Source organism: Macrotis lagotis, chromosome 5, assembly GCF_037893015.1.
Source record: "Macrotis lagotis isolate mMagLag1 chromosome 5, bilby.v1.9.chrom.fasta, whole genome shotgun sequence".
NCBI lineage: Eukaryota > Metazoa > Chordata > Mammalia > Peramelemorphia > Peramelidae > Macrotis > Macrotis lagotis.
Window position 1 is genome coordinate 169,701,293 of NC_133662.1, and position 21,694 is coordinate 169,722,986.

The following is a 21,694-nucleotide window of genomic DNA, read 5'->3' on the forward strand; positions in this document are numbered from 1 at the left end:
TTGTAGGATCTCATAAAGGATTTTTAAAAATCAAAGAAAAAAAGAAGAAAAATTGATAAAATAAATGAGTCATGTAGGAGATTATGAAAAAATGATTGAAGAAAATAATACTTTTAAAAGTAGAATTAACCAAGTGAAATAGGAAATAGAAAGGCTAATTGAAGAAAATAAAAACTAAAAATTAGAGGGGCAACTAGGTGGCGCAGTGGATAAAGCACTGACCCTGGAGTCAGGATTACCTGAGTTCAAATCCAGCCTCAGACACTTAATAATTACCTAGCTCTGTGACCTTGGGCAAGCCACTTAACCCCATTGCCTTGCAAAAACTAAAAAAAAAACCCTAAAAATTAGAATACAAACAAATGGAAACTAATAACTCTATGAGACATCAAGTTTTCATTAAACAAAAACAGAAACAATGTTGGAAAAATAGAAGAGAACATATAAAATACCTCTTAGAAAAAAACAACCAACATGAAAAATGGATCCAGGAAATATAATTTTTGGTCTTTCTCAGAGCCAAGATAAAAAAAAGAGCCAGGATAATATCTTTCAAGAAATTAACATGGAAAATTGCCTTAATATCCTAGAACAAGAAAATAAACTAGTTCTTGAAAGAATCTATTGACCATGCTTGTAAAAATATACCAAGATAAAAACTCTAAGGTATATTGTAGCCAAATTTCAGAATTATCAGCTAAAGGAAAAAATACTGTAAGCAGCTAAAAAAGAAACAATTTAAATACCAGGCAACCATAGACAAGATTATACAGAATTTGTCAGCTTCAATATTAAAGGATTGGTAAATATGAAATATGACTCTGCAGGGCAAATGACCTTGGATTACAATCAATAATTAACTGTCCTAAAAAAAATTAAGGGGGCGGCTAGGTGATGTAGTGGATAAAGCACTGGCCTTGGAGTCAGGAGTACCTGGGTTCAAATCCGGTCTCAAACACCTAATAATTACCTAGCTGTGTGGCCTTGGACAAGCCACTTAATCCCATTTGCCTTGCAAAAACCTAAAAAAAAATTAAGCATATTATTTCAGAGGAAAAGATGGATTTTCAATGAAATAGTGGACTTTCAAACTTACATGATAAAAATACAAGAACTGAACAGAATATGTGATTTTTTTAAAATTCAAGACTCAAGAGATGTGTAATAAGGTAAATGGAAAGAAAAAGAAGTTAATCAATAAGACTAAATGGTTTACATCCCTACACTGGAAGACAATACAATTGTATTTCTCTTAGGATGATTTAAGAGTTGAATATAATTGAAGAGATTCTCCTTACAGGATGGGGCATCTTTGGATCTTGTCTCTTCATTGAAAAGTTCCAAAATGACATCACTATGTTTGAGATTAAAAAGCCCTGATGAAAAGCAGGGGTGTTTATTCAAAACTTAAATGTCTTAGTTTGTTTTGACCTACTCTAAATCTGCTATGCTCACAAAGTTTAGCACTTTCTCTGATGAGTGCATCATAAATGGGCAGTCCTGAGTCAATGTCTCCCATAACTTACAATCAACCCTAAAGTTTTTAAATGAGATATTCAGAGCATCCCAGTACTTAGAACCCTTTGAGATTCTTATAGCTAATTAAAAATCAGGGTTGGATTTAATCCATACTTTATTTAACAAAGGGATAAGTACCCTGGGTGGGGAGAGGGGGAGTGTTGGAGACAAAATGTTTTGGGAGAGAGATACAAATAGTTAATGAAATGATTTGGCTTTGGATGATACTTTGGCTCATGAGAATTGTGTGTCCTTGGAGGGAATTTGAAAAGGGGAAAGGTAAAAATGATTATAATTTGATGTAATTCAAGACTTTTGAAAAAGTATACTTCTAATGAGACAGAAGAGGGGAGGGTACTTAGTGACTTGGAGGCTTATCAATCAATCAATCAAGCAATCAGGGGCAGCTAGGTTGCCTAGTGGATAGAGCACCTGCCCTGGAGTCAGGAGTACCTGAGTTCAAATCCCATCTCGGACACTTAATAATTAACTGTGTGGCCTTGGCCAAACCACTTAACCTCATTTGCCTTACAAAAAACTAAAAAAAAAATCAATCAATCAATCAATCAATCTGTGATGGTACCTTGCTCACACTTTGAACTTATTAAGCAATCAATTAATCAATCTCTGATTTATGATAGCTAATTAATAGTACTTAAGAGATAAATAACACTAGGGGAAGAGGCAAAAGGATTTATAATTAAAGAAGGCAGAATGTGAACACTGAGTAAATTCTATTGAATAGATTTGTCCCAGAGAAGGAAAAATATACATTCCCACATGGGTGTAAAAATCTATCCTACTCTACAGAGAAGGGACCCGGGAAAGGAAAACATAAGGGAAGAAGGGACTGAGAAAAGGAAAGGTAAAGGTATAAGTGAAAATGAACTGAATGTTAAATTTTTTTAAAAAGTTGAAGGAGAAAAGGAGCAAACCTTTGGTGAGGAGGAATTAAAGGAAAGAAAAGAGAAAAATATAAATGGGGAGAGAAAATATAGAGGGATATACAGAATTAGCAATTTTAACTGTAAATATGAATGGAATGAACTATCCCATAAAACAGAAACAGATAGCAGAATGGATTAAAAACCAGAATCAGACAGCAGAATTACAAGAAAGTCATATGAAGCAGAGGGATACACATTGGGTAAAGGTAAAAGTATGGAGCAAAATATATTATGCTTCAGCTGAAGTAAAAAAAATCAGGGGTAGCAATCATCTCAGATAAAGCAAAAGCAAAATTAGATATCGTTAAAAGAGATAAGTAAGGAAACTACATCTTATTAACAGTCACCATAGGTGTGAAGCTATATTATTATTAAATATGTATGTACATAGGGGTATAGCATTCAAATTCCTGAAGGAACGACTGAGTGAATTACAAGGAGACAGAGACAGCAAAATTTATATTGGGGGACCTCAACCTCCCTTGATCAGAACTAGATAAGTCTAACCAAAAGAAGGAAGTTAAGAAGATGGATGAAATCTTAGAAAACAAAGATATGATAGAACTCTGGAGAAAACTTAAAGAGGATAGAAAATAATATACCTTTTTTGTCTCCTCAGTAAATGGTTACTATACCAATACTGACCATGTGCTAGGGCATAAATACCTTATAATCAAATGCAGACCATGGTTCAATAAAAAAATTACATGTATTGAAGAATCACAGAAAGACAAACCAAAAACTAACTGGAAACTAAGTAACTTAATTTTAAATAATGAATGGCTCAAACAGCAAATCATAGAAATAATCAACAATTATAGCCAAGAGAATGATAATGATGAGACATCATACTGAAATATATGGAATGCAGTCAAGGCAATTTTGATGTAAAACTGTATATCTCTAAATGCTTATATGAATATAATAGAGAAAGAGGAGATCAATGAATTGAGTACGCAACTAAAAAAGCTAGAAAAAAGAATAAATTAAAGATTCCCAATTAAATACCAAATTAGAAATTCTGAGAATCAAAGAAGAGATTAATAAAATTGAAAGTAAGAAAACCATTGATCTAATGAATAAAACTAAGAGTTTGTTTCATGAAAAAAGTCAATAAAATAGATAAACTTTTGGTTAATCTGATTTGAAAAAGAAAGAAGATAACCAAATTACCAGTATCAAAAATGAAAAGGGTGAACTAATGACCAATGAGGAGAAAAATTAAAGAGATAATTCAGAGCTATTTTGCTGAACTGTATGCCAATAAATTTGATAATCTGAATGAAATGAATGAATATTTACAAAAATACAAACTTTTCAGATTAACAGAAGATTAAATATCATACTTAAATTACTCCATTTAATGAAAAGAAATTGAAGAAACCATCAATAAACTCTCTAAGAAAAAGTCTCCAGGTCCAGATGGATTTACAAATGAATTCTACCAAACTTTTAAGAAACAATTAATTCCTACTCTACATAAACTATTTAAAAAATAGGAGAAGGATTCTGCCAAATTCATTTTAGAACACCAATATGGTGCTAATACCTAAACCAGAAAGAACCAAGATAGATAAAGAAAATTTTAGACTAAACTCCCTAATGAACATTGATGCAAGAATCTTAAATAAAATTTTAGCAATGAGATTACTGTAAATTCAGATATGGCTCAATATTAGGAAAACACTGAACATAATAAAAAATATCAATAGCAAATCCAACAGAAATTAAATGATTATCTCAATATATGCTGGAAAAGCCTTTGATAAAATATAATATGCATTCCTATTAAAAACACTATAAAGCTTAGGAATAAAGGGGTTTTCCTTAAAATAATAAATAGTAGAGCGGCTAGGTGGCACAGTGAATAGAGCACCAGCCCTGGAGTCAGGGGTACCTAAGTTCAAATCTGGCCTCAGACACTTAATAATTACCTCTCTGTGTGACCTTGGGCAAGCCACTTAACCACATTGCCTTGCAAAAACCTAAAAAAAAAAAAAAAAGAAATAGAGTAATGGATCAAAGGATTAGGATAGGTCCAAAAGAAACAGTAGTAAATGACTACAGTCATCTACTGTTTGACAAACTCAAAGAAATTGCCTTCTGGGATAGGAATTCAATATTTGATAAAAAAAAATTGTTGGGGAAAACTGGAAAATCATATGGCAAAAATTAGGCACAGACCCCACATCTCACACTCTATTCCAAAATAAGGTCAAAATGGGTATAGAATTTAGATATAAAGGGCAACACCAAAGATAAATTAATAGACAAAGAAATACTCTATCTTTCACATCTATGGAAAGGGGACAAATTTATAACCAAACAAGAAATAGAGTCCATTAAACTGCAAAATGAATTATTTTTGATTATATTAAATTAAAAAAATTTTACACTAATGTTGTCAAAATAAGAAGGAAAGCAGAAAGCTTGGAAACAATCTTCATAACCAGGAGTTCAGATAAATGCATCATTTCTAAAATATGTAGAGAATTACATCAAATATATAAGTCTGTAAGTCATTCCCCAATCGATAAATGGTTAAAAGATGTGAATAGACAGTTTTCAAATGATGAAATTAAAGCTATATACAATCATATGAAAAAATGCTTCAAATCAGTATTGATTAGAGAAAAACAAATTAACACAACTCTAAGGTATTGTTTCACATCTATTAGATTGGCTAAGATGAAAAAAGATAAAATGATCAATGCTAGAGAGGTTGTGGGAGAATTGGGTCACTAATTAACCATTCTGAAGAGCAATATGGAACTATGCCAGAGAGTAATAAAACTGTTCATACCCTATGACCCAGCAATTCCAATTTCAGACCTATATCCAGAAGAAATCATAAAAAATGGGAAAAGTCACATAGTACATGAATATTATGAAATACTATTGTTCTATAAGAAACCATAAATGGTCAGACTCAAGAGAAGCATGGAATGAATTACAGGATCTGATGCTGAGCAAAGTGAGCAGAACCAAGAGAACAATGTACACCTTAACAACAACATTGTGAAATGATCAGCCCTAATAAATGAAGCTGCTCTCAGCAGTTCAGAGCTAGGACAACCTTATTAGACCAGCTATGGATAATGTTATCCTCATCCAGAGAAAGAAAAACAAAACAAAACAAAACAAAACAATAATCCTGCAGAATCTGATGATCACTACATTCAGTTTTTAAAAATATCTCTTATGTATTTCTTTCCCTTAATCCTAATTCCTCAGACTAAAAATGACTAATCTGTAAACATGTTTAACACAAATGTGTATGTACAATATTAATCTGATTGTTCATCACTGTGGGGGGGGTTGATGGAAATTTTGAAACTTAAAAATATACATATGCATATGGATGAATGTTGAAAAACTTTCATAACATGTATTTGGAAAAATAAAATATCAATTCAAAAAGAGAAATGCATTTTTAAGACAGTTGAAAGAAGCATATTTAGACAGAGGATGAGAGTAGAAATTGACTTGATATGATGATACTCCTGAGGTTCATATTTCTATTTGGACAGATGAATCATGCTTAGACAGAGGGTATGGATATAAATTGATTAAGTCATAATAATGCTTATAATCCTTGAGAATTGTATTTCGTTTAGGATAGTTGAAAGAAGTATGGCAGGCATAAAACAATTAAGACATTAGAAAAGAATTATACTGGGAGAAGAAGGCAGAGGCATAAAGAACTTTATGTATTAGAGGGGAAAAAAGGGAGGGTGTGAGAGCATAGATTTGGCTCAGAAGGAGAATATACATTTCCAATTGAGTTTAGAAATTCATTCTACCCTAGAGGGAACTAAAAGGGGAATTGGGAAAGAAAAAGGAAGGAGGGCCTGGGAAAAGGGAGGGGAAAAAATTAAAAGGCAAAAGAGAGAAGAAAAAGGAAGAGGGCTCATTGGGGTAGGTAGCAATCAAAAGTAAAACACTATTGAGGAGGGATAAAATGGAACAAAAAGTGAGAAAAGTACAAATAGATGTAAGATAGATTAGATGAAAATATAGAAATATGGAATGAACTCTACCATAAAGTGGAAATGGATAGCAGAATGAGTGAAAAAACAGAATCCTACAATAGGTTGTTTATAAGAAATACATTTGAAGCAAAGAGAAACACAGATGAAAGTCTGAAACAGAATATATCATGCTTCAGCTAAAATTTAAAAAAAAAAAAGCAGAAATAGCATTTCTCATCTCAGAAAAAGCAAAAATAGATATAATTAAAACATAATAAAGAATACTACATCTTCTTAAGAAATATCATAGGTAATGAAGTAATATCAATATTAAATATATATATATATGCACCAAGTAATATATCATCTAAGTTCTTAGAGGAAAAGTTAAATATGCTATAGGAAGACAAAGACAGCAAACTATATTAGTGGGGGACCTCAATCTCCTCTCAGAATTAGGTAAATCTAACCACAAAATAAACAAGAATGAAGTTATGAAGGTGGTTAGAATTTTAGAAAAGTTAGATATGATAGACCTCTGGAGAAAACTGAATGGGGATAGAAAAGAATATCCCATTTTTTTCTGTGATACATGGCATCTACACAAAAAAATTACCATATATTAGGGCATAAAAAAAATCACACAATCAAATGCAAAGTGTAGAATTAATAAATGTATCCTTTTCAGATGATTGTGCAATAAAATTAAATATAGTAAAGGGTCAGGGAAAGATAAACTAAAAATTAATTGAAAATTAAATGACTTAATTTTAAAGAACAAGTACATCAAGCAATAAAAATTAGAACTAATCAATAATTTTATCCACGACAATGACAATGATGAGATATCATACATGAACATGAGGGATATAACCAAAGTAGTTGGTTTTTTGTTTTGCTTTTTCTTTAAGATTTTATTTGAGTTTTACAATTTGCCCCCAACCTTCCTTCCCCCCCACCATAGAAGGCAGACTATTCATATTTACATTTTTTCCCATGGTATAAATTGATTTACATTTAATGTGATGAGAGAGAAAACCATATCCTTAAGGAAGAAAAATAAAGTATAAGAGATAGCATAATTACATAATAAAATAATGGGTTTTTTCTGCTAAATTAAAGATAATAGTCTTTGGTTTTTGTTCAAACTCTATGAATCTTTCTCTGGATACAGATGGTATTTTCAATTGCAGATACACCAAAATTATCCCTGATTGTTGCACTGATGGAATGAGCAAGTCCATCAAGGTTGGTCATCACTTCCATGTTGCTGTTAGGGTGTACATTGTTTTTCTGGTTCTGCTCATGTCGCTCACCATCAGTTCATGCAAATCCTTCCAGACTTCCCTGAATTCCCATTCCTCCTGGTTTCTAATTGAACAATAGTGTTCCATCACATTCATATACCACAGTTTGTTAAGCCATTCCCCAATTGAAGGACATTCACTTAATTTCCAATTCTTTACCACTACAAACAGGGCAACTATAAATATTTTTGTATAAGTGATGTTTTTACCCTTTTTCATAATCTCTTCAGGGTATAGACCCAGTAGTGGTATTGCTGCATCAAAGGGTATGCACATTTTTGTTGCCCTTTGTGTGTAATTCCAAATTTCTCTCCAGAAAGTTTGAATAAGTTTACAACACCATGAACAATGTATTAGTGTCCCAGATTCCCAACATTGTCCGGGTATGACCCTTCCAACATTGATCATTGTCCTTTCTGGTCATATTGGCCAGTCTGAGAGGTGTGAAGTGGTACCTTAGAGATGCTTTAATTTGCACTTCTCTAATAAGCAATGATTTAGAGCAATTTTTCATATGACTAAGGATCACTTTGATTTCCTCATCTGTAAATTTCCCCAAAGTAGTTGTTAAAGGAAAGATTATGTTTCTAAATGCTTAAATGAATAAAATAGAGAAAAGAGTAGATAAAAGAAATGAGCATGCACCTAAAAAGGTAGAAAAACATTAAAAATCCCCAAGTAAATATCATATTAGAAATTCTGAAAAATTAAAGTAAAAATTTAAAGCAAGATAACTATTGAACTAACAAAGCAGTTGATTTTATGAAAAAAGCAAGATGCAAATAAAAACAACTCTGAAGTACCATCTCATGTCTACCAAATTGACTAAAATGACCAAAAAGGAAAATGATTCATGTTGGAGAGGTTGGAGTGAAACTGGAACACTAATGCCCTAATGTTGGAATTGTGAACAGATCCAAGTACTCTGAAAAGCAATTTGGAACTCTACCCAAAGGATATATACCCTTTGATCCAACAACACTATTACTAGGTCTATATTCCAAAGTGATCATAAAAAAAGGAAAGAGACCCACATTTAAAAAAATATTTATAGCAGTTCTTTTTAGAATTGGACTTGAAGGGATGCCCATCATTTGGAAGTGCCTCAGCAAGTTATGGTGTATGAATGTGATAGAATGCTATTGTTCTATAAAAAATCATGAGTAGGCAAACTTCAAAAAAATTTGGAAATACTTGCATGAACTGATGCTGAGTGAAATGAGCAGAACCACAACAACATTGTACACAGCAGCAGCAACATTGTGTGATGATGAGCAATGATGGACTTAACTTCTTTCAGCAGTTCAGTAATCAAGGACAATCCTGAGAGACCTATTATGGAAAATGCCATCTACATCCAGAGGAAAAAACTATGCAGTCTGAATGCAGGGAAAAGCATACTGTGTTCACCTGTAAAATTTCTTTTATATTTTTCCTTTCTTTTTCATAATTTTCTTCCCTTTGTTCTAAATCTTCTTTCACCGAATGATGAATGTGGGAAAATGTTAAACACAATTTTACATATATATATAACCTATATCAGATTACTCACTGCCATGGAGAAGAGGGAGGGAAGGGAAGGTGGTGGAAAAAATGTGGAATTCAAAAGTTTGCAAGAGGATCATGTTAGAAACTATCTTTACAAATGGAAAAAAAATTAAAAAGACCTAGGTTGAAAACATGCTCCTATTGTTTCCTAGTAATGACCTTAGAAAGTCATTTTGTGTGATCTGATCTTTCAGTTACTACTTAAGACCATACAAAAATTGTAGACATGTTGCTGGTGTGAATTAGTATAGGTAGTATAATGTAAATTGTACTGGAGTAAGTACAAAAGTGTATTAGGAAACAAATGCTATGTGGGTTTGTGAAATGGATATTGAATGAATAGATTATTGCTTATTTTCCATAATTTGCTGTTGCTCTCATATGCAAAGAACATATTCAACTTAATACCCTTGTGAATTAAATGGATAATCATAATTATTATTGTCATTATTATTATTACAGAGGATTGATGAATAAGTATGCTTCTTATATCTTGGCAGCAAAGAAACGGACTAGAAGGATAGAATAAAACATTCACTTTCAGACATGACCAATATGTGCATTTGTTAATTACTTGATTATAATTATTTGTTATAAAGGAATGGGGCAAGGGAAGAGAGTTATGAATGGGAATGGTCACAATGTTTGCCACATAAGTAACACTTAATAAATGCTTGCTGACGATAAATGAATGAGATGATTGTAATAAAGGTGCAAAAAATAAAAACAATAGCAAATAATAACATCAATAAAAGTTTTTAATAATACAATGAAAAATCCAAAGAAATTTAGAAGAGAACACAAAAAGTTTGGGCAATATTAGAATCGCACTGTTAATTTTATTTGTACCTTAAAATAAGCTGTACATAAAGGAGTTACATTCATATCTGAGCACTGGACCCAGATGGGTCTGGAGGAAAAAGTAAGACTGGTAACTTAACACAGCACCTCTCTCACTCAAATCCAATTTAGTGGCTTGCCATAGCATCACCTCCCTGATATTATAGCCTTCTTTGAAAAATGAATCAAAGTAAGTCATATAAAGGAGATTCACAGTTTGAGATACAATTATTTTTCTATACTTTGAATGTGGAAATGCTCATATTTATTGATATTTACTAAGTTCAAAATAATGAAAGAAAATATTTTTAAAAGGAGATCATAGGGGCAGCTAGGTGGCATAATGGATAGAGTACTGGGCCTGGAGTCAGGAGGACCTGAGTTCAAATTTGACCCCATACACCTAATAATTGTCTGTGTGATCATTGCCTTAAATAAATTTTAAAAAAGGAGAAAATAAATCTCAATGAAACATTTAAAAATACACAGAAGAGATGTATAGCATATTAGAGGCAATAAACTCTTTGAAATTCCCCCAAAAAAACTACAGGTCACTCCCAATAATGCCTTAAATCAAATTTTGGAGCAGAAGAACCGACAAAAAATCAGGATGATACATTTTTTCCAGTCTAAGAATATTTAACAGGTTGGCAAGAGACATTTTTGACATGGGTCAAAGACTGTCCAGAACTCACACATAATACCATGACAGGTCATAGCAGCACACATAATACCATGACCATGGTGGTCATAGCAGCAACCATTTTGAGGAGCTCTCAAATAAGGGGGTCAGGCAACTGGTCAGAAAGAGATTACAAAGGATACTTTGCTGAAACTAGACACAGCTGACACTGACCTACAACTCCATTGCCCACAGACAGTTCTGGATCACAGTTCTAAGGTGGAGAAGAGTGAAGGGAGTGAGTCAAAGAGGAACAAAGGACCCTGGTCACAAAAAGACCAGGAATCTTCCTAAGTAAAGATCAGAGCACAGACCAGTGACCACATCACTCCCCATCACATCCACTTGGAAGCACCAAAATTTAAAGAGAAAAAAAATGTTAAAAATTAATAAATAAATTTTAAAATATTTTTAAAATACACAAAAGAGAGTATAAAATATCACAAAGCAATTCAAACAGAAAGGTCAGTTTTTACTATTATGTTAAATTAAATGTAGTTAATTTAACATAGTTCTGTTTCTTTTTTCTATATATGCTGATATGTCTATAGTTGCTGATGTTTATTCAAAACATAATAAATAGAAAATTTCAATTTAAAAATAAAAGACATCAATTATCACTCCCAATCATGCAATCACCATGAAATCTCTTCCGCTGTGAAACACTCAAAGTTCCTTCAGTCAATCTTCTGATGAACTCATCCTTAAGGTCAGGGTCAGAGTCAGAAACTTTGAAATCCTTTAAGTATATGGGATCCATGATACAAATTGAAGCTTTACCAGTGTGATGATCAGTGAAGGTTTAAAGAAAATTGCAATCAAAGTTCCCCAGGAGGAGGTCAGAACTACAGGTTAAGAAACAAAGCTCAAGAATCAGATAGAAATATTGTAAAACTGAAAAGGCAAAAGTGGTGTCTGAATGAAAGTAGACTTCAAACTAGAAGCCAAGCTCCTAGAGACAACTAGCAAGTGAGATACATAATCTCTCAGATTGTAATAGTTTAACACAGGACAGGCAATAGGGTATTGAGATACAGAAAAAGTGATCACAATGTGCAGCACTCTGTCTACCTCTAAATACTCTTGTATTGTAATGTCCAGTCATCTTCTGTCATAGAAACACATTCATGTACTTGGTAGGTAGTAGTTATTTTCAGCTATATTAGAAACTTCTGTGAAGGCTTAAAAAGGAGAATTGAAAGAACATATGAATGAATTTTTGCTTCTTTTCAGAATTAATGGAAAACTACTTGGGCATTATTAAAACCAGTTACTTTATCAGAGAGTTTATAAAGGTATGGAAGATGTCAGGGTTCTCTCTGCCTTTTCTAGGCCCACAAGAGAAATAATTCATTCTTTGTTGAAGTACAATGTCTACAACCAAATGAAGGCAAGAAAGAAGAATTTGCTGGTATTATTGTTTACATGAATTCTGTATCAGATTTGAGTAAAACAAAAATGTATTGGGGAGAGAGTATCAGTATCTGAATAAAAATATAACTTTTCAGAATATATATATTCAATATATATATTCAAAAATATAACTTTTAATTGAGAATTTTTATTAATGTAAGACTAAAATCAACTTTATCTCTAATTTATGTATTGCCAAACTAAAAATGCAGGGTAAGAATGTAATAAGAGAAATTCAAGATAAAACAAGATGCTATCATATTGACACAATGGAGAAAAAAATGCTTTTTTCTCAACATGGTGTTAAGATGATCATAAGATACACTGTATTAATAATATGTTTTATTCAATTCAATTTAATTCAACAAACATTTATAAAACTTCTACTGTGTGAGACAAAGAGTTATAGTGGATAAAGAGCTGGTCCTGAAAGCAGGACTGCCACTTACTTCCCTTGACAAATGCTGACTATGAAACCCCAGAGAAGTCACTTAATCTCCCAATGTTTTTAAACAACTCTCTAAGAATATAAATTGCAAAAAAGGTATGGGAGTGCATTGGATGAAAGAGAATTTTACTTGGACTTCCCTATATCAATGGTATCACAGATCTAATCCCCACCCCTGACTATACTACATGAAGTACATTGTGTTAGATTTGGTTCTACTAGATTTAAAGAAGGCATAGATATGTTGGTTTATGGTTTGCTGTGTAGCAAAGGAATATGGGATATATTGTAATATCAAATAATATATCAAATCAGATTAGAGAGTTGTTTTATGAAATCTGATAGGGAAAGGTCATCAAAGTAAATGATGAGAAAGGTGGCACTTAAATTGGGCTTTGAAAAATGGGTAGAAATTAATTAAATAGTCAAAGAGAAAGAGGAAAACAATATGAAACTAGGGAAGTGTGTGAGGACTGAAATGAAATCAGGAACAGAATATGGTAAGTGGACGGAGTATTTCAATTTGCTATAGCGTGAATTTTGTGAGGGAAAAGAAGGCAGAAGGAAAATATATGAGATATAGGAAAAGTATGGTAGGATGTGCAAATTGTGCAGGTCCTAATAAAAAATGGGTTTTTCTTTTTCTTTTTTTGGTCAGGAGATACTAAAGAACCTAGGAAGTTTTTTGAGCAGAGGAAGAACCACTGAATGGAGGATGAATCAGAGAAAAAGAATAAAGAAGCAAGATTCCATCCTGCATGGTGAATCTTTGAGCATCGATGCTAATGAGTACCTTAACTGATTACCTTAAAAATGCAGCTTCATATTTCATATAGTTCATTTTTAACCAAATATTTCATTCTTGGTGAAGGGTAAAGTTAAATGGAATTAGCGTTATCTTTTTATTCTTCTAAACAGACAAATTCAAAAGGTTCACTTTCATAACCTTTATGAGTTTGGCTGTTTAGTAAAGAATTAAATTAAACTTGATGTTAAACTCCAGAATTTATTCTAAAAAAAGGACAAATATAATTGTCTAATAAAGGACAAATATTAGCCTCTAGAGTTTGGTCTCAAGAAGAAACAGAATTAGGTTAACATATACATTTTTTTAAATTTCTCTAAGTTTGCTGGTTATGCTGGCATGGATAGGGACTATGCATAGGGGCCTGACTAGAATACTGGATCCCAAAATGGAATTTTGGGGAGGGAGTCTTATATAATTTTACTATGTGAAAGGGTCTGAAAAAAAACTGCTTCTGGATAGTCCATCAAAGGATTGACCCTCAGTTCAGGATAGGTTAGATATCAGGAATCCCTATCAAAAATTCCATGGTTAGGGATGCTAGTCAGAAGTGTCCCCTTCCAAATCAGGACCTTTGTGCCTCATCAGTTATGCCAAGAGTTCCACAAAACATATGAATTTTCCCCCTCCAGAATGCTGGTGTCACAAAGAAACCCTTGATACAATTGGGAGATTCATTTGTTATTCAGGTCAACAATGTACAATTGGTGCAGTTAATTAGGGTAATTGTGCTAATGATACAAAAACTACCAACCAAAAGTAAGTTCTGAAAAGGCTTGAGAACTTTCAAAAATGGGGATAGAAGATAGGTCCTTGAGATTTGGGGTGAGGTAAATAATTAGCATTATAGATAAAAGGGTTAAAGCTTAGTTAGGAAGACTTTTCCTTTTCCAAACACTTCCTCAGGCAAGACACAATTTCTCAGGGTCTCAGTTTCTTATAGGGAATGTGAAGATATTGGATTTGACATCCCTTAGGTCCCTGCTAGAGATGATCCACTTGATTCTATGATTAACTTATTGGAACCAACTCAGGGTCCAAGAGGGAGGAGAACAAAAAAAAAAAGGAGAAGGATCTTTAGAAAGCTTTACTTAGGGGCAGGGCTGCACCCAGGATATAGAAACCCAAGGTTTCTAGGCAAATTTCTTGGGAGGCTATCTATATAAACAATTCAATTAAAATATATTGTCAAATGATATAATGATGAAGCATAACGATATAATGATGAAGATTCAGGATAATTAACTTATATCATTCACCTTTTCACAAGCATTGTAATTTAAAACACTGAATAATACTGAGTCAAAATGATTATCTAAATTTGAATTATTATTGTAGTCCACAAGACTACTTGCTAAATAATTCCCCTTACAGTAAACATGTCATGTCAGATATTGAGTAAATAAGTTTAGTTTACACTATGTAATGGATGGTTCTCATAATCATTCAATAAAAGACAAATATCCATAGAACCTTTCTCAGAAGGTGTTTTCAGTACCATTTAATATCTGAGACCCAGAATTTAAAGTACATCGAACAACCTTCCATATGACTCTTTAATATATATACATCCCAAGAAAAGCTGAAAATGTTTCCCTTTTGTAGTAGGGGAGAAAAGAAAAAATTCACCAAATAAAAACTTTTATTGTAGATCACAATTCTCTTTTGGCTCCTTTAGCTTAAAAAACTTAAATTCAGAATGCACTACTTATGATATTGGTTTTCATGAAATGGAAAATTTTAAGATAATTTTTGTTGTGTCTTATACTAAAGTTTAATTTGTTAATTTTTAATATTATATTGCGTTTGCAGTGCAAATAAACTGGAAAATGGAATGTTGATAGTCTTTTTATAGTGTTCTGTTTTTTGGAACCTCAGATAAAATAATATTTTTCTTAAAATTGAAATAATAATATTGTTCATCCTTCATTCTGAAGAGGACCAATGAAATCACAGTTTACCTGTACTGGACTTTAGATTTAAGTGAGGCTGAGTTGCACAAAGTCATCAGTCTCATTCTTTCTTCCAGAGTCATTGAAGTCCATTGGCAAGACAAATGTCAGATTGACTAATGATGGCCCAGGATTCAGTGGATGACCTTGGCATCTTCTGTTGTCTGACCAAGCCCTAAGTGCTCCACAGAACCTGCTTCAGTCACCTTCATGGTCATTGGAATAAACTGTTCTTGTTTGCCCATTCCAAAGGGGCAAGTCTTCACATACTTGGGATTGGCATCTGTCTAGCTCACTAATGGGTTTGAGGCTTGTTGGTTACCCTCAACTTGGTTTAACTCATCTTCAGAAATTATCATATCAGGATGTGGCTACTGCACATGGCAAAGCTTCTTGGAGCCAGAAGTGAAAGTTGGGTAAAAGATAGAAAACAAAGATGTATGAGTAACCCTGAAAGTGATAACAGTCCTCACATCAGAGGTGTTAGTCCTCCCAGAATACTCATATGTACCTAAAATACTAGTAATGTTTTATCAAATATACAAAATACATAAAATTATAATTAAGAAAATAGGAGCAGAAAGTGTATTTTAATTATTGATCAAAACTTATGACAATATTTTCATATTATAAATTGCATTACACCTTTGGGGAGGTCATTTGTACAATTATTTATGAGAATTTAAGCACACAAACATGACAATGAAAATTTTAAAATATTCTGGTCTAGACACAAACTACCCAATCTCTAACATAATATTATATGTATATACATATATATATATTTTTTTTATAGAATTGTATTATCTAGTGCATATGCATACTTTAATGGAATTCATCAATTTCCCTCTTTTAGACAAAAAACTTTAAAATCCATAGATATAATACATAATTTAAAATTACAAATATAATTATAACTTTAATGATTTGGATATATCTTAAAAACAAATTTGAAGAAATAGTGACTTTTCCATGAATTATTGAATTTAGGTAAAACACTCAGAATTTTTAAGTTGCCAGTATAGAAAATATTAGAAATTCTAAAGAAGAAACCTCAAAAGCAGAACATAAAGTATGATACTGATATTAATATTTAAAATTCTCCAATTTAATATCTTAATATTACCTCTTAATAAAATATTTTAAAACTTTTCACCTTTATTTTATTTTAATGTCTATTTTGAATTATTAGATTTAGTCATCTAATATGGTATGTATAGCTGCATATAATCTAAATATACTTTTTTGTTCATTGTTGTTAGTTATATTTCTAATAGATGTATACTGTTAAAATAATTTGAAAAGCCTCAGCCTAGGATACTGTGATTAGGTGATTTGCAAATGGCCATTCTGGTAGCAAGTATCAAGGGCCAGCCTATTATAAATCAAAATGTTGCTTCTCAACAACTTACACTGAGATGAAATATCATCTTAACAGATTATATCCACTGCTTCTAGTCTTTCCTTCTGAAATAAGGAAAAAAGAAAAAAAGGTCTCTAAATATATATATATATATATATATATATATATATATATATATATATATATATATATATATTTCCCAAGGTTTCTAAGATAATGACTGAGATTTCTTGTTCAGGCAGTACACTAGAGAAAGCATTGGACCTGGAATCAGGGAGAGTTTGAGTTTAAATCCTGTTTCAGACACTGACTATGTGACCTGAGCAAGTCATGTAACTTTTCTCATCCTCAGTCTTCTTACCTGCAAAATGAATATAATAAAAGCACCTAACTACCTCCCAATTTTATGATAAGGGCTAAATGAGATGATCTATGTAAAGTCTATGTAAAGCAAACCTTAAAGTGCTATGTGAATACTATCTATTGCTGATTGATAAATGTTAATTGATCATCATTGATGATGATGATGATGATGATGATGATGATGATGATGATGATGATGATGATGATCAGGCTGATGTCTTCTTGGTCATACTTGGTTCCACCTTGAGGCATTTGGAGGGACATAGAGGAGGGAGAGGGAGGAAAAGAACCATTCAAAGAAGGAGCATGACTTTAATGAACCATCATTCACTTGACAATTTCATTTGGAGAAAAGAACTGAGATGTAGTTGATCTTGTCATTTCTTTCTATCACAAATCCTTTGAATCCATGCAAAAGCCTACATGCCCATATCTAAGGTCAGTTGTGCTTAAAGTTTCAAATTATTTTTAGAAAATTTAAAGCAAAAGGATATCTCCAGTCATCATGATCCATATCTAACTACTGGACCCAGATGACTCTGGAGGAAAAAGTGACTTAGCACAACAGCCCCACACTTAAATCTAATTCACTTGTATGCCATGGCATCACCTCCCTGAGGTCATGGTCCTCTTCAAGAATGAAGGACAAAACAGCATTATGCCAAGATCTCCTCCCAGTATGGTGATAAAAAGGCAAAACTACAGCAGGATGATATATAAACACAATTTAATTTCCTTCTCATCTTCTTCCTTAAGAATGTGAATTGAGAGAATAATCTGAGTGGTCCAAATCACTTTAGGAAGTTCTTTGCCATAGGCAAAGAACAAATCCATCACAAGAGTCTAAATGGATAAGGGATTAGTAAGGTTCTCATGATTGTGCTGATTACATAAATCCCTAGAACACTGCAGCATCTCCTAAATGAGATTCCAGGCAATCACAAGAAAAGTCTATCTCCAAATTTAACTTTTTAGAAAACCAATTAAATGAAGAACATCTACTGCTAGACTGTGATGTTTGACTTGACAGTAACATAACTAGTACGTTTATTCTAAACAGGCACTAATATAAACAACAAGCTGATTTCAGAATTGAACAATAGGAAACAAAAGACCAAATTGTCTTTTGGATGCTGCATGGTGCTTTTATTGACCTCAAACTTCTCCTTGAAACAAAGGCCCATCTCTTGGATAACAATATTCTTCTAGTAAAACAAAATGTCTGTGAATCAAGGAATATCGCAGTCTCTGAAGAATAAAAGTTACCTATTACTCAAAATCAATAGAGATGTACATGATGTACATTAAATTACTGTAGGAAATCACCATAGAACTACACAGAAATGATCTAAAGGATATCATCAGAGCTTTTTAACTGGACAAAGAAATGTGCTCCACTTATATGCACTTAATATTAAAAGAGCTAGAACTAGCAGGTTAGGGTGGACTCAATGGTATAGACAAAAGCAGTCTCATATGAAGAGAAATCACTCACAGACTGTGTTGTACACAACTGAAGGAAGTATCCATATTAATAACATCACAGTTACAGAGATAAATGAACATTTATATGTCAACAGACATACCATCTCTGTAATACTGGACAGATTCTAACTCATTTGAGACTTCTTATTCTGAACAGTTTATGTCTATGCTCCTTCACAAAGTCTTCATATAAAACAAACAAACCAAAAAACCCCAAACCATCTTATCCAAGTCTTCTCTAGATTTTATCTTTCTTTGAATCATGGACTCCCTTGGCATGCGGTGAAATCTAATCATTCCTTTTCAGAAAGCTTGTTGTTTATATTCATGATTGAAAGAAATGTTAAATTTCACTTAGAGATAAGTAAAAATAAAGATATAATTCCCATATAAGTTCATGCACATCCAGAAATCTATCCATGGACTCTTTGGTGGTCCATAGACAAGTAAAAAGGAAAGGAAAAGGAACAAGATTTAAATACTTATTATACATTAAGCACTTTATAAATAGCATAACTTATGACAAGGGTGTTATATTTTTGCAATTGAAAAAACTGTTAGATGATTTGCCCACAAATTTAGATCTATGTGACTCCAAGTGCAGTATTCAATTCACTGCTCCCCTTCACTGCTTCTAGCTGGGGTACATGTACCCCAAGTCAAGAAGTTCTGTTCTAAAACTTTAATATTACTTTTATTTCAATACTTGGCTGCCCATTTATTGTTATCCCTTAATCTTACAACACCTTTGTCCTACCTTTTCTGATCATATAATTCTTAGATACTATCTCTTAAGTGAGATATTTTTCCTTGTGTTTTTATTTAGAGCAAGAATCATAACACTGATATGATTCAGTGACTTCTACTCTCTATATCAGCTCCCTGGTCACTAAACAAAGATTTTGCAGTTAGAGTACCAAAAGTAAAATTATGATACTACTGAACTGTTAGTGGAGTTGTTAACTGCTCTAATCATTCTGGAGAAAAAATTTGTAACTATATCCAAGGAACTGTAAAATTGTGCACACGCTTTTTCCCCAGCAATATTACTATTTATTTGTATATCAAAGAGATCATAAAATAGGGAAAGGGATCTATATTTGCAAAAGTATTTATAGTAATCCTTTTATGTTCTGGCAAAATAATAGAAATTAGATGCCTTTGGGAATCTAGTTGGCACAATGGATAGATCACCTGTCAGGAGGACCTGAGTTCAAATGCGACCCCAGACACTGAATATTTATTTAGCTGTGTGACCTTGGGCAAGTCCCTTAACCCCATTGAATTGAAAAAATTAAAAAAGAAAAAGAAAAAATTTAAATGCCCATCAATTGCAAAATGCCTGAATAAGTTGTGATATAATAATACTATGAAATATTATTGTTCTCAAAGAAATAATGAGAAGATAGATTTCAGAAAAATCTAGAAAGACATGATCCAATGCTGAGTCAGGTGAGGAGAATCAGAACATTGTACACAGTAACAGCAACATTTTGTGATAATTAACTATGATAAACTTTGTTCTTCTCAGCATTACAGTGATCAAAGACAATTCTAAAAGACTTGTAATGTTAAATGCCATCCACATTCAGAGAAAGAATGATAGTCTGGGAAGGCTAGGTGGCACAGTGGATAGAGCACTGGCCCTGGAGTCAGGAGTACCTGGGTTCAAATCCAACCTCAGACACTTAATAATTACCTAGCTGTGTGGCCTTGGGCAAGCCACTTAACCCCATTTACCTTACAAAAAAAAAGAGAATGATAGTCTGAATTCAGATCAAAGTATATTATATTGGCTTTTTATACATTTGCTTTTTGGTTTTTTCTTTCTCATAGTTTTCCTTTTGTTTTCATTCTTCTTTCACAACAGGACTAACATGAAAATGCTCAACATTTTCTATCTTTACATGTAATTTTTAAAAATTCTATTATGATAAAAGAAAAAACATTTAAAGCAATGAGTACTCCAAATTCAATTCAATAAGCATTAAAGGCATATTATGTAACAGGAATTGCAATAGATGCTAGAGACATAGAAACTAGAAGAAAATAGTCTCTGCCCTCAGAAAGAAGTCAGTTTCTTAATAGCAGCAGATTTAAACTCTGTGTTTACACACACACACACACACACACACACACACACACACACACACACACACACATAAACACAGAAACCAGCCAAGTCACTCAACTCTGTCTCCATTTCCTCATCTATAAAATGAGCTGAAGAAAGAAAGGGCACTAAACTCCAATATCTTTGACAAGAAAATCCCAAATGGTGTGACTAAGAGTTGGACATGACTAAACATGATTCAACAACAACAGATTTCATAATTGTATGATTAGGTAGTAAGGCTAGGCATCTCTAAAGTCTCTTCTAAATGTAATAATTTGTAACCGTGCTAACCTAATCTAACTACTTCATTGCCCGAAGACTGACATCTTAGTTGTCAGTTGTACCAAAGCAAGCAGTAGACACATGATCTTTACAACTCAAGATCAAAAAAACAAAAACAAAAGCTAGATATCCCACTGATATGATTCAGCTTTGGCTATATGATGGTTGCAGAAAATTTTCCTGTTTTGCATAATTATTTGAAAACATATGTTCTATTGCCAATATATTTGAATGTGTCAAAGAAGAGTTTTTAATGCATTAAAAAAATTCAAGAACTGAAAACAAGCAGCCACTGTGAGTAGTAGTAGCAGAAGCTGCCCCATTGAGGAACCAACTAGAACTGACCAGTTGGGTAACATAATTCTCTCTCTCTCTCTCTCTCTCTCTCTCTCTCTCTCTCTCTCTCTCTATTCCTTTTTCTTTTTTTCTTCTTTCCTATCCTTACCTTTGTCAACATAGGATATCACATTCTGCAAGTGCTCTGCCCATGAAATGTAAATTTTGATCACTGAAACCTCATAAGACAGAATCTTGGAGTTTACTGGCTAGGTTATTTTTTTTTAGGTTTTTTTTTTTTGCAAGGCAAATGGGGTTAAAGGCTTGCCCAAGGCCACACAGCTAGGTAATTATTGTCTGAGACCAGATTTGAACCCA